The sequence below is a fragment of the Nomascus leucogenys genome, chromosome 1a, assembly GCF_006542625.1.
Source record: "Nomascus leucogenys isolate Asia chromosome 1a, Asia_NLE_v1, whole genome shotgun sequence".
Taxonomy (NCBI): Eukaryota; Metazoa; Chordata; class Mammalia; order Primates; family Hylobatidae; genus Nomascus; species Nomascus leucogenys.
In genome coordinates, this window is record NC_044381.1 from 54,503,555 (window position 1) to 54,518,697 (window position 15,143).

The 15,143-nt window shown below is 38.0% G+C and overlaps 1 pseudogene; it reads left to right on the top strand.

The window, feature by feature from the left end:
- Positions 1-3,800: 3,800 nt before the first annotated feature.
- Positions 3,801-15,143, top strand: part of LOC100586949 — a 121,775-nt pseudogene continuing 110,432 nt past the window's right edge.

The window sequence follows — 15,143 nt, forward strand, 5'->3', positions numbered from 1 at the left end:
CAGAGTGGGAGTGCCTGGGAGCAGAGGGTGTAATTGTTGAGTGTGCTGATTGGAAAGATAGGGGAAGAGAGAAAACAAACGTCTGGTTACACAATATTTTTTTAGTGTACTTAAACTGAGATTATTTGGTCCACCATCAAGGAAACAAATTGCTTAACCTTAATCTATGTAACAATTTCTCCCACACATAGATGTCATTTCACTATTAAATGAGGTCTTTTTCCTGCAAACTTCAGTCCACAGCCTATCTTGCCTTAATGAGGAGGCTTTGCCTTTTCATCCCCTGTACCTACATCATGCCTTCTCCCCATGAAGGTTTTTCTCTCTGTATTACTGTGCACTTAATTTTATGCAATTTTGTAATGATATTATTTATAGTATAATTGTAGCTTAAAATGTATGTATTCTATTAACTAAAAAAACTTGAAACTTACCTGTTAAGCTGTGCTTACATGAATAAACATTCTATCTTTTATCTGATCCTTGGTTGGAGTTAGGAGGCTAGCTCCCCTAATTTCCCTTTCAAACCAGTGAAAATCTAAAGGAAGGGAAGTTTAAATGATGTATTTACATCTTCACTTTTTTAGACAGCCCTTGAATACCAACAGCTGTGTGTATATTTTATTTTTTCTTGGAGTTCAGACAAAACTGGTGAATCTGTTAATATATCTTCTTCATGGTTAATTTTTTCTTTGAGAAAGAAGACCTACGCTATGTACAATATTAAGCATTTTACAAGCATAATTTTATTTATGCCCCCTTTACATATGGGGAAACAGCCTCTAATTTAACTTGACTGACCTAGAATTAGACAGCCAGCATTTGGATTGGGTCACTCTGACTCTAATGTCCACACTTGCCCACTGCATCATGGAGCCTTCAGTTCAAACCAATTTATTTTTAGTATGCCAAATTTACATGAACATTCAGAAAGGGTATTGACTTAAATAGGGTGAGGCTGACTGAAGTATTACATAAGTGCTGATTAATATCTACCAGTCATGTGACCACTAGACGCATCGTTTCCCTACTTGGAGCCTCATTTTTCTCAATAGTGAGTTGAACAAAGCTGTAAGATGTCTTCTAGTTCTAACAATCCAACAGTGTGTTATTTGATGGAAAGTTTCAGCTTAGACTCCTATAACTAACTGTATAGAAATCTAAAACTGAAAAAGAAAATATGTGAATTCAAATCCTCATGAGTTTATAAACCTAATCTACATTAGGATAATGAGAAGACTCCACTTAGAGAAACAACAGCCAGAAAAAAAGGGCAGAACCCCGTGTGTACCTTAATTTGCTACATAAACTTCTCCCCACCCCCAGGGGCAAGTTTGAGAGTGAAGTGCAAGATAGTATCATAAGCGTTTGCAATGATACAAAGGGCCAAAGATTTTTCATTTATTATTTCACCTGGAGATATTTTTCTGCTACCATTGATTTAGCTGCATTTATTTCTGCTTATTGTCCTCTTCTTGGATTGCATTAAAGCTTAGCTAACATACAACTCAAATAAATCAAGAACAAAGGCTTTTGTAAAAATGTTGTAACCATTTCAATTGGGGAACACGCCTGAGTCAGTGCAGCAGGCTGCCAAGCCCCACAGTGGCTTAGTAGCTACTGCTCTGGAGCACCTGGCTCTGGCGGCTACTGTTCCAGGTCCTCCTACCTTGATGAGGTTTTAGGGATGTGGTTGATATAAAATCCAGCAAGTTTTGCATGTCGACAGGGAACATGACAGGGTACACAGTTGATAGGTTGCAAAAGGGGAAAACAATTTGAACACGGTATTTCTTTTTCTTTCTTTCCTCTTTCTTTCCTCTTTCTTTTCTTTTCTTTTCTTTCTTTCTCTCTCTCTCTCTCTCTCTCTCTCTCTCTCTCTCTCTCTCTCTCTCTTTCTTTCTTTCATCTTTTTGAGATGGAGTCTCACTCTGACACCTAAGCTGGAGGGCAGTGGTGTGATCTCAGCTCACCACAACCTCTGTCTCCTTGGTTCAAGCAATTCTCCTACCTCAGCCTCCTGAGTAGCTGGGATTACAGGTGTCCGCCACCATGCCCAGCTAATTTTTGCATTTTTAGTAGAGACGGGGTTTCAGCAGGTTGGCCAGGCTGGTCTCAAACTCCTGACTTCAGGTGATCTGCCAACCTGGGCCTCCCAAAGTGCTGGGATTACAGGCATGAGCCACCGCACCCAGCCTGAACACGGTATTTCTAATTTTCCTGGATGTGATTAGAAGGAGTCCCTGGTGGGAAGAGTAGGCTAAAAGCCCTAGGTAATAGGATGATTAGAGAGATGCAGAGAAATATTTAGGTGGCTACAGGAATTGTTCTAGAGAGAGATGGGCAAAATTTAAAATGTGGCAATGACAATGAGAATTGAAAGAAAAATGGGCAGATAAATCTTTTTTCTAAAGCTGAATCACTGGATATGGAGGTCAATTATATAAAGAAGGTGAGAAAGAAGGCAGGATCAAAGATGTCTCTGAGGCTCTTGGCTTAGACCACTGAGTAGAGAGTGGTGCTGTGGTGTAAGAGAGGGGAAGCAGGAGGAGGAGCATGTATAAGTGACATCTAATGAGTTCAGTTTGGGAACATGTTGAGTCTGTAGTAGCGGCAGGTTATCAGAGCAGAGATGTGGAGTGGGGAAGAAGGCTGAACTAGCAATATAAAATTTGGATGTCACTAACATATAGGTAGCAGAAGCTACAGATATGGAAGAGATCCTCCAGGAATGCTAAGTAGACTGAAGCAGGAGGAGGTTTGAGGATAGGACTCTGAGGAATACCAGTATGTTAGATGTGGGCAGAGGGAAAGGTATCTGCAAGGGGAAATAAAGAATCACTAGGAGGTAGGAGGGTAAAGGAAGGCAAAGATCAAGAGAGCTTCAAAAAGGTGAAGAAGAGTCTAACAATGAAGAAAAGCCCAGAACAGGAAGCTGAGTGAAATTAGACAGTCTTCACCAATTTTTCAACTTTGACTGTGGACAAGCTTATTCAAGTACATGAAAATAATGTGATACATGGTGTAGTAGAAAGATGATTGAACTTTCCTTTCCCACCTCTATGGCCTTGGGCAGATCCTTTAAGTAATTGGAATCTCATACTCACATCTGTAAAATAGGAGCCAAATTAACATTTTTGTGTTTAGAGAACTGATATAAGAATATACAAATGAAATAAAAATATTTGCAGTTGGCAATATGAAGCAAATGCAGGATAGACGTCTTGGTGATTATTGACATGGTGTACATGTGTGTATGCCTAACTTAGGACATTTTTAAATGATTTACTTCTTGCTGACATGAAGCATGAGCTCTCTGAAAATAGGTATTACTTTTTGGTAATATATATATCATCTGGTAAATGCCAAATACTTAATTAAAACTTCCCATGATGATAACCATTATTAGAATGAATGAATAAACCAAACCCTAAAGTAAAAGTTTCATTGCCAGGCTGTCCGAAAAAAATAAGTTAAATTTGGTTTTTCACATCCTAAGCAGGTATTTGGCAGCAAACATTTCCATTCAAAAAGAGAATAATGTACACTGTGAAGACTTCCAGAAAGACTGTATTCCATTCAGAAAGAATACATTCTTTTTCAGCTGTTTCTAGATTCCAGTCCAATTAAAGCTCTACTTAAATTGTTCTCTCCTAATTCTTGATTGGTATGGAATGCAATAATGCCTGGCAATTGTCCATAGTAGGCATTAAAGGTAATGAATTTCTTAGAATCCCATTCCTTACCTATAATGAAAATATCACCCACCTGTCTCATACAAGCAAGATGCTAAATTAGCCATGAAGATCTTGGCAGCATTTGCAGAAATGGGTAAAAACCAGTACCGGAAGCTGTGGCTTGCTAACTGCTTTGCATTCTTTATTATGGGTGAGCATTGAACACACACGTATTCCATAAATACTGATTCTTGTATCTAAAGAAGGTATAGCATCTTCCTCAGATTCCATGTCTTTACTCACAGTCATTAACTCTAAGCTTGGAGAAAGTAAGAGTTATCATTTTTCTACCATGATTGGAGAGTTATTTATTCAAACCACCTGGTAAAAATTAATAACTCTGTAACTTTTTAAATACCAAAACACAACAGTAGCTTAAATGTGCAAAGTATCAAACCATGCTTGATTTAAGGTCTTAACTCTGGTTTCTTATTTAATGACGCTTCCTTCCTGACTTGAGCACTATCAGACACAATCACAAGAGGTAATAAAAACTCACAAGAAAGAGTAAAGGGTGAGATATTTAGCATCTGGGATGAGACTCTGAATCTATACTGTATTCCTAATCTATCAAAAATAAAATAAAAAAGGAGGAGGCGAAAGAAAAGAAGAAATAAAGAAAACAAAAATGCAGAGATTAATTTGAAAATTTGTAAAATTAACATACCACTAAAGAGAGACAATAACTAAAAGCCACTGTTGGGGCTTTTGGAGCATTAATGAATACTTATTGAGACCTTTTAATGTTCTCTGAATGAGACCATCACATTCTATGATTATTTCTTAAATTCAACTGCTGCTTCTGTTATAAAATAGTTCCTGAGGAGTTCCTCAATGCTAGGCACTCTGCCATGTGCTCTGCATACAGAAATCAACCAGACGTTTGTTTGATTTATCACCATTATGTAAAGCTGTAGGGTGTGCAGCATAAGGAAGGGAAGGGTAAATTCGGGACCTGAAAGTCCTGTGATGGGTAATCTACAGCACTCTGGAGAGTTAGGTTCCGTGCTAGGTTTTCAACCATTCTCAATGAAAGAACAATCGACTCCAATGAAAGAACTTGAAGAATGTAACTGATACTTTTCAAAGTAGTAATAAAGTGAGTTTTAAGTAAGGGGAGTAGATAGTATACATGTATTTTCATGCTCTGAAAAAATCCTTTAAAAAGCATGTCTTCTTCACTTATTTGTAAATAAGCAAACTGATTCAGGGTTTTAAGTAACTTGTTCAAGTTCCCACAGTTGTGTGTGGCTGTATCAACCATGACTATTTTGATTTCAAACGAATGAAGGAAACTTGGCTTAAAACATATCAGGTAGAAGGAACACTAGTGGTTTACTAACCAAACTATGAGAAGAGTGGAAGTGCAGCTGGTCCTCAAGGATGACTAGAATCAAGTTCAAATGCTGCCAGGAGTCCCTCCCTCAGCCCCAATTTCTATTATTTCTGGCATCATGCTTTCATGCAGCTCTCCCTCCTTGGAGTTAGAAACATGGCTATTTGACAACTCAAGTTTGAAACTCCAAAAACCACCTGGGTGTCAAGTTAAAATTTTCTTAAGGAAATGCAGTGATTGGTTCAACCTGGATTTGGTGTCCATCCTTGGACCAAACAATGATCCAGGGTGCTGGGTTATAACTGAACCACTTGAGTTAAGAATCACGTAACTGTGGCCAATGGTGTAGGGGGTCTCTAAGACAGTACAAGCTTCTTTTCAAGCCACCACTGTGGGCTGAAAAAGACCAGATGTCAATTATGATTTTTCGTCACCTATATAATTGCTTCCAAAGAAGAAAATCAAGGCATTTAAATTTTCAGTAGGGCAATAGGAAAGAAAGCTGCCTACGTTCAAATTCTGGCTGCATAGCTTATTAGCTGTGTGGCCTTGGACAAATTACTTAATGCCTCCTACTTAAGTTTCTCATCTGAAAAATCGTAATAATAATGTTACTTACTTATTGAATTTTGAAATTCAATAGCCCCAAACTGAATTTCGCCTTCTTTCCCCTGAAACCTACACTTTCTCACAGCTTCCCTTTGTCAATTAACGGTATCAACAATTCCTCAGATTTCATGTTCAAAATCTTAGTTATCTTTGAGGCTTCCCTTTCTTCCATGTCTTATTTTCAGATGGTCTTCTACTTGCTATTTCATCTTTCAAGATACCTTTTGTAGTTATCACCACCACGTCACATGAGGCCCAATCAGTATTTATCTGGAGTACGGTTATAGCCTCCTAACAGGTCTCTCTTCTTAGAAAACCTAAATTCTTTGATCTAGTTTTGACAGCTTTTCCAGGTGACTCGTTCTCTTTGAAAATAGTCTTCAACTCATTAATTTAAATAAGAAAAAAGACAAAATTTTAAGTTTTCTGCTATCCTGTATCATTTGATTTTTGGTTTCTTGAAATTCTTAACTTTAGAAAAAGACCGGATGAATGTTGGCTTATTGAGTATATATATATAATGCTTTTTAATAAACTAATGCTTGTAATATAGTATATATGCATAAATATTCTATACTTAATAAATTTGTTTTTATAAAATAATATATGAGCCATGTTATTTATTTATTTTTTTTATTATACTTTAGGTTTTAGGGTACATGTGCTCAATGTGCAGGTTTGTTACATATGTATCCATGTGCCACGTTGATTTCCTGCACCCATTAACTCATCATTTAGGATTAGGTATATCTCCTAATGCTGTCCCTCCCCCCTCCCCCAACCCCACAACAGTGAGCCATGTTATTATTTTATAAATATGTTTAGTATATATAATTAACAGACTATAACAAGAGCATTATTTTATAAATAAATTATAAATGTATTAATGGAAATGTACATGATGTTAATATAGCTTATTATAAATTATTTATTCAAGGGATTGATTCTAAATTATTTTTCTTTTATTTGCAAATAGTTTTCTATCAGTCAAATTTTGCTTTGTTTTAGTTAAGTGGGATTTGAAATTGGACTGGGGAGAAGGAGCTATACAGTTTTTAAAACAGAGCAGTCATATCGTATCATGAATGTGCTTGTTAAGAAGACACTGATTATATTGAGATCAGTATGTTGGATGGAATGAAAGCCTGGATAAAGACTTAGCAGGTAAATATCAGGTGAATTACCAAATGGAGGAAAAGTATAACACTACTTTTGTTCTTTTTTGTTCTTCATCTTGATTTTTTTAAAAAAAGGATATATGCTAAAACTCTAGTTCTTTCTTAATTGATGACAAATTAGAAAAAAATCAGATAACTTTGAGTGACAAATGTTGAAAGGCAATAGAATACGTTACTTGAATAATTAAAAAAGAAGGAAAATAATTGTATTTTGAGGCTGTGAGATTTCAAACTGTGGTGAGAAATAGACTGCATAGGTGTATAATATCCCTGGCACTAGTTTAGAAAATATACTGTGAGTATTTATTTATTCTCAGAATTATTTAAAGTGGTTTCAGTGTGGGTTTGTACATTTTAAACACAAGTAATTTATACCACTTGAAAGTCGAAAAAAAAAACTACAAAAAAACCTTACCAATGTTTCAAAATGCTGAAATTTTTTTAAATTTTGCTGTAAGTTGTATAACATCCTCTTAAATATGTAAGTGTTCAGTAAACATTTATGCTTTCCTGTGCTCATTAAAATTTCACTTTTCATAGTAAATGTCATTTAATTTAAGCTTTGTTAATATTAAACAATGTAGAGTAAACATGAAGCAAATAAGTTTAAAAAAGTATGCTATTTTTGCTATCTTCTCTTTGGTGCAGATAATGTAGCATGTTGAATGCCTTCTACTTATGTAAAAGTACATAGTTTTGTATCATTCAAACCTCCCTTTTATAAAGTGGTGGCAAATGATCGACTTGCTTTTCATCCAAGAACCGCCTTTTTGGTTTAACTTCTTATTAATCAGATACTGAAAACCAAACCAGCCTCTTTTGTATTCTAAAGAGACACACCACACACAAATGCACACACTCAGACACATAGTCAAACACGCGTCACTGCACACCAATAATGTAAACAACAAACAAACTGAAGTTAAGAATCACTTGGTGATTTTGACGTCAATGACTTCCATGACCACTTTTCCTAATCCTCAGTTTCAAAATAAGTCTACACATGCTCATGACCCTTTCCAATATCAGGTCAGGGTCTAATGGTTTCTAGCTACAGCAGACACGCATCTGTTGATTCTGAAGGGCATCATTATATGACAAGACAGTTGCTATATGAAAAACTTCAAGCTGACCATGGTTTCTTATCTTACATGGGTTATGTGACAGTTTTTCCATTGTAGGGTGATATGTGAATAGGCTGCATTAAGAATTAAAAACGACTGAGTAGAGTACCTAAATTACGTTCTCTTTCTGATAATAAGTTACCGCTTGTCTGTAAACTATAGGTATACTTTTCTTTGACGGCAAAGGGGATTGAGGTAAAGGAAGAGTATATGGAGAGCTTTTGCTATATTTGTAATGTTTTATTTCTTTTAAAAAATTATGAAGCTAAATATTAAGATTTGACAGGACTGGATGATGAATACCTGAGTTTTGCTATATTATACTCTATGTTCTTTATCATTATAGCTTCCTAATTGCTTAAAATATTTTATTCTGAGAAATTAATAGAATTTTCAGCCTTGGCAAAAGGTTTCTAGGTGCTGAAAAATAAAATCCCAGCTTCTTAGCATGGCAAGCACGCTAGTCATTATGTGGCTTCTGCTTGCTCCTCTGCCCTCTCCACTCTCCCTTTGGCCTCTCTGGAATTATTGACTCATTAACGGTTTCTAAAAGAGACAAGGGACTGCTTTTCACCTCTTCGTATTCTCAAAATATCCCCCTCCCACTCTGTTTGGTGAACTCCTATTCCCACTGTAAAACCTCGGCTAGGCATCATCTCCTCTCTAAAGGCCCATGTGACTCTACCCCACAGAACTGGATTATCTTTGCACCTGCAAGAAGCACATTACCGCATTGTGTTTTTGTATATTTATCTCCTCTAGACAATGAACTTCTTATAGGCCAGAGTTATCCACCCCTAGCACTGTCTGGCACAAATTTTTAAAAATTTTCATAGTTATTATTCCTAATTTTTAAAGTAATGGATTCCCATTTTAAAGTTTTCAACAGTTTGGAAATGTATAAGGTAAAACTATGTCCTCTTTCTCATTCCCAACTTCCTATACCCACTCCATGGTTAACAGTGTCTTATTTATATTTCTAGAAACATTATTTGCATATACTAGGATATAAGGATATAAACTAACATATGAATACATAAAGGCTCATAATCACTTTATATAAAAATGGGAGAGTGAACATTGTATATAATGTTCCTATTTATATATATATATAATATACACAATGTTCTGCATCTTGATTTTTTTTTTTTTTTTTTTGAGACGGAGTCTCGCTCTGTCGCCCAGGCTGGCTCACTGCAAGCTCCGCCTCCCGGGGTTCACGCCATTCTCCTGCCTCAGCCTCTCTGAGTAGCTGGGACTACAGGCGCCCGCCACCACGCCCGGCTAATTTTTTTTGTATTTTTTTAGTAGAGACAGGGTTTCACCGTGGTCTCGATCTCCTGACCTCATGATCCACCCGCCTCGGCCTCCCAAAGTGCTGGGATTACAAGCGTGAGCCACCGCGCCCGGCCGCATCTTGATTTTTTTAAAAAATACAACAAATTGCATCTTACTTTGTCTTCTATTCATATCATTACATATAGATCTTCATTATGCTTCTTAAAACCTGCATATATCCTATATTATGCATGTAATTTAGAGTGACTTAAGAAGCAAGTAACACACAACCTGGTAAAGAGGATATAGAGGTTCATTAATTGGGAAGAACAACTGCAGGACTGGCTGGATTCAGCAATCAACTGTTGTCATCAAAAACTTATTTTTATCACTCTACTTGGCATTTCCTGTTATTAGCTCTATCCATGGATGGCTTCTCTCATGGTGGAAACAAATTGATATACAAAGACTAGGTTTCACATCTAAAGCCACACTCTTGAGAACAATAAAGTATGAGAATGCATGGTTTTCTTCATCCTCGCCAATGCCAGGATTTATCATTGAAACACAAGCATGTTGTTATTGCATATTGTTGATCAGAGAACTCTTGAATCCAGAACTTTCTGGTACCTTGTAGTACCAGAGATTAGTGTGAAAAAATTAGATTGATATGTGGTCAAGGTATGGTGTTGATAATGGAGGTGAGAAAGTTTGGGCCCAAGGAATAGTTATACAAGAAGCTTGAGATATTTAGTCAATTTGAATTGGAGGTCAGAGGAAAATCAGATTGCTGTTAATATAAAAAATACCTTAAAGAGAAGAGACAAGAAGTCCCACATAAAAAGTTTTCCTGGCCAAGCACAGTGGCTCATGCCTATAATCCCAGCACTTTGGGAGGCCGAGGTGGGTGGATCACTTGAGGTCAGGAGTTTGAGATCAGCCTGGCCAACGTGGTGAAACTTCCTATCTATTAAAAATACAAAAATTAGCCAGACGTTGTGGCAGGGACCTATAGTCCCAGCTACTCTGGAGGCTAAGGCAGGAGAATTGCTTGAACCTGGGAGGCGGAGGTTGCAGTGAGCTGAGATCACGCCACTGCACTCCAGCCTGGGCAACAGAACAAGACTCCATCTCAAAAAAAAAAAAAAAAAGAAACCAGTTTTCCTTTTCCTTTATCTTCTGGCTGATGCTTAAAACATGACCATAAAATATCTGATCCTTCATTTACAAAGAATTTTGTTAAAATTTTGGTGTATTTGAAAAGGTAGGAGAATGTATCATTGTGTGTCAAGGATGGTCCACTATGGGGAATGAAGCACCAGACAACAGGAAGGGAAAAATGATCCCCCAAGGACGGCGGTACAGGTGGGGCCAGGGAGGAAAATGCAGGGGATGAGCAGAGGTGGCCTACCAGGAAGGAAAGGTTTCCAGTCATAAGGGACTTTTTCAGAGTTTGTCCTAAAGCTGGAGTTGAAACATTTAGTATGAAGCCTTCAGTACAGTAACTATCAATTCAGTTACATCCAAAAAGAAAAAGTGTCATCACTCATGGTACCAGGATCTGGGTGCTGGGGAGGTTTAGAGAGGATGGAAGCTCAGTGCTCTATGAATAAACTCATAAACATTTTTTTTAATTAAAAAACAAAATATTTCAGTTCAACGAAAATTTCAGATTGGCTACATATATATGTATATGCAGACAAATTTAGACCATCATATTCAGGTTAATTATACACCACACACGCACACACACACACAGAGACAGAGAGAGAGAGGTGAATTTAGGACTCTAAATCACGGCAATTGGCTAATAATGTTAGTAATAATAAATAGACTTAAATTGTAAGTTAGGGACTCCACTCCAGGGACGATAAAAGGCATTAAAGGCCTACAATTAAACCAGCAAAGATCTCACTTTGATGGTATGAACTAGGCGTGACCCTGCCCCCAGGCAGTGAAACAGACTCAAGTACCTACCTGTAAGCATAGCTCCGTCGCTTGTCTCTGTAATGCAGGCATGTTTGGAATATTCATAAGATGGCATCTGTAGGGAATTTTAACTCTGAGGAAAGGCCAAAAACAACCTCTGTGCTGTGTTATTATCATCCTGTGAATCACTCAACAGAATTATAACTAATCCTCCTGTGGTGAGATTCTGGAACCTCCACCACAACATTGAAAATCTGGACTTGACTTTGGTTGGCTGAAGTTACTCTTTCATTACAACTCTCATCCATTTTTCTAGTGTGCATCAAAGGTGATTGTTTCACCAATGGCAAACTTTCACAATCTCTTCTTGCTTCCCTCCCCAACTGGCCTCAGGAGTAGAGAAGAATTGGACATAGACAGAGAAAACCTTCTATTCCCAAAGAAGAGGGAAACTTCTGAATGTAACTAATCACACCATAGCAACCAAGTGGCTGGAAGCACCAAGAGAATTACAGGAAAGCATATGGGACACAGAAGGTCAACTGGCAAACATGCCTGGCAGACGTGGTTTTGCAATCAAGCTAAAAAAAGCTGAAGCTCTCCATTTTAACTAAGAGTTTGCTAAGAGTCCAAGTACTGTTTCTCACTTAGTGGGACTAGGAGATAGCTAGCTCCAAACTTCTTAGAAATCTTTCCCTCCATTCCCCATCAAAAATATAGTGGTTCTTATCAAAATTAAATATATTAAATCAAATATATGTTGTATATAGTCAAAATGTAAGAATTCAACATTCATTCACATAAGTTTCTATTAATTCAACGACACATTATTGTGGACCTGTTTCATGCTAGACTCTGAATTAGGTATTGGAGATGCAGGAATGTACATGATCCTACTGTTAATGATGTTCAGTCTAACAGCAGGGACATAAGTAAACAGGTAAGTACAATGCAGAATGGTCATGGCAATGATAAGGCATGTCCAGGACGCATTGGGATAACAAAGGAAAAGCACTCAGGCCAGCCTGTGGCTGTGTAGTATATAGGCATGTTTGTATTTACATATGTATGTATGGGCAGGCTGTAGACTGCGGAGGAGGGCAATTCAAAGAAGGCTTCTCAGACCTGTCAATTATTTATCTGTCCTGCAGAAAATGAACAGAATATATCCAATCAGAGGGAGCCTGAAGAATGGACAAGGTTGGTAAGCTGTGGGTATACAGGTCCAGTGGTGTAAGCAAACAGTTTCAAGACCCTACAGCTGGTTCTGGATGAACAGAACATTCAATGCATGTGGTGCAAATTGGGAGATAAAAGTAAAGAAGAAAGTAAAGAACATATAAAGTGTTTTGCATGCAAAACTAAGGGTTTAGGGTTTTATCCTGATAGTGATAAGGGCTTTTAAATCATTTAAATATTATTCAGTTGACACAAAGACAAGTTGGAAATTGTCCCTGGAGGCAGCAACCAATTAAGAGGCTACAATCATTTTCTTTTTTTTTTTTTTTCCCTCTAAGACAGAGTCTCTCTCTATCACCCAGGCTGGAGTGCAGTAGCGCAATCTCGGCTCACTGCAAGCTCTGCCTCCTGGGTTCACGCCATTCTCCTGCCTCGGCCTCCCAAGTAGCTGGGACTACAGGCGCTCGCCACCATTCCCGGCTAATTTTTTTGTATTTTTAGTAGAGACGAGGTTTCACCGTGTTAGCCAGGATGGTACTGATCTCCAGACCTCGTGATCCACCCGCCTCAGCCTCCCAAAGTGTTGGGATTACAGGCGTGAGCCACCGTGCCCAGTCAGGAGGTTACAATCTTAATGATCTTCATCCAGAGGTGAAGAGAAAGATGCTCAAAAGGGAGCAGTCATAGTGGAACTGGTAGGGAGAAGAAAGAGTTGAGAAATATATAGAAAATTATTTATATAGACAATGTCAGAGAGCTGTTAAAAAAAGGGGGGGTCTAAAATGACTATTACATTGCTGCTTTGGATAACAGAGTTAACATGTTGCCTTTACCTGAAATGCTAAAAATAATAAAGAATAAAATTTGGAGTCTGAAAATAATAAAGTGGAAATGAAGAGCTGGTGGCATGGGATACAAGGGAGCTGAGATTTCCATGCTGTAGAAGTCTACTGGAGGATCACCAGTATCAAGTACACTTGAAATCAAGTGTGTGCATAAGGCTACTGAAAAGGAGTATACAGAATGAGTAGAGAAAAGGGCTAAAAAGGGAAACTATCAAGAACATCACATTTAGTAAGTAAGTAAACACAGAGGAGTATATGATGAACATTAAGAGGCAAAGTCCAACAGGTAGAAGGAAAACTAGATTAGAGTAGCACTCTTTGAAGCCAAGACAGTAGTTTCATGGAGGAAGTGGTTAACAATGCCCAACGTTGCCAAGGAGTCAAGACCTTGAAAGAAAAATGTTCTTTGGACATTGTAGAGGCCCTTGGGGACCCTTCCCAGAACAGCTTCATGAAAGTGGCAGTATAGATATGGTGGAGGGATAAAGAAAGCAAGCTGTAGATGCCTGCAGAAAGCTCCTAATTGTGACTCTACATACTTATCATACACACATACTTGACTGTACACAAACGTTTAATTTTAATGCAAAGGAGGACAGTTATTATTGTTCAACTGACCCAGGAATTTTGATAAATAAGATGTAGTAGACCACTTCTCAGATTGCTCCTAGTGATCCCTACCTTGTGGTCTTAATGCCTTTGGGTAATTTCCTCTGCTTGAGTGTGGCTGGAATTAGTGACTTGCTCCTCGTCAATAGAATGCTACAAAAGCAACGGGATGTTACTTCTGAGATTCAGTAAATCTCAGAAGAACATCTTGGGGATATTCTCTGTCTGTCCTCCAGCTCTGGGTGAAACAAGCTTTCATGTTATAAAGAGCCCTGTAAACAGGCTTGCATGGCAAGGAACTGGTGTCTCCAGCCAAAAACCAGGGAGAGCCTGAGGCCTGCCAGCAGCCTCATGACTGAATCTGGATATGGATCAGAGGGCTGCCAACGGTTATATGAATGAGCTTGGAAATTGATCCTCCCCTAGCTAAACTTTGAGATGACAGCAGCCTTGGCCAACTCCTCGATTGCAGCTTTGTGAGAGACTCTGAACCAGAGGCACTCAGCTAAGCTACATCTGGATTCCTGACACCCAGAAATGCTGAGACTGAAAATGTTTGTTGCTTTAAGTCACTAAGCTTTGGTGTAATTTGTTACACAGCAATAAGTAACTAACACATAGGATAAACATCTCAGGTGTTTATGTTTATCAAAATGAATTCTCCTGTCTTATCGTGTGCCTCCAGCTACAATCTCAGCCATGAGCAATTATATTATAATAACAGGACTTTTTAGGGACACAGCTTACTTCATTGTTTTTTAAATACAAAGTAACAAAAGTCTCCTGCTTAGCCAAAATCCAACAGCAATTACAGAGTTTTTAGTATTTCTTAACACTGCCATCATGCATGTGCTCAATTCGTAATTGAAGGCTAGAAATGCAAAAGAGGTCATCATGGTTCATTCATTCCCTGCCAGCCTACGGAACAGAACCCAGCCATTATTTCATTGCCTTCCTAGTGATTAATTCATCACATCTGTCTCTCCTACCCTCTACTTTCCTCAGCTGGCATCTTGTGCTCTCTGTTTACTAGACTCAGAAATGCCATGTCTCCTAATCCTCCAATCCTCATGTATAATCCTGTGCTCAACTCAAATGTTTCTTGATTGTATTGGATGTTATCACATCCTATTGACTGCCTGGAGTTTGCTGTTATCTCCAGAGGGTGTTCATCCTTTTGTAATTAACAGCTTATTTGATTCAATGGTAACAGAGGTCAGGCTGTGTGTATTTTACCATTCTGAGTTTGCAGGGGTATTTGCCCTCCCCTTTGATATCTTTATTTTAATTACTTCTGAGATTTGTGTCTGTATCCATAG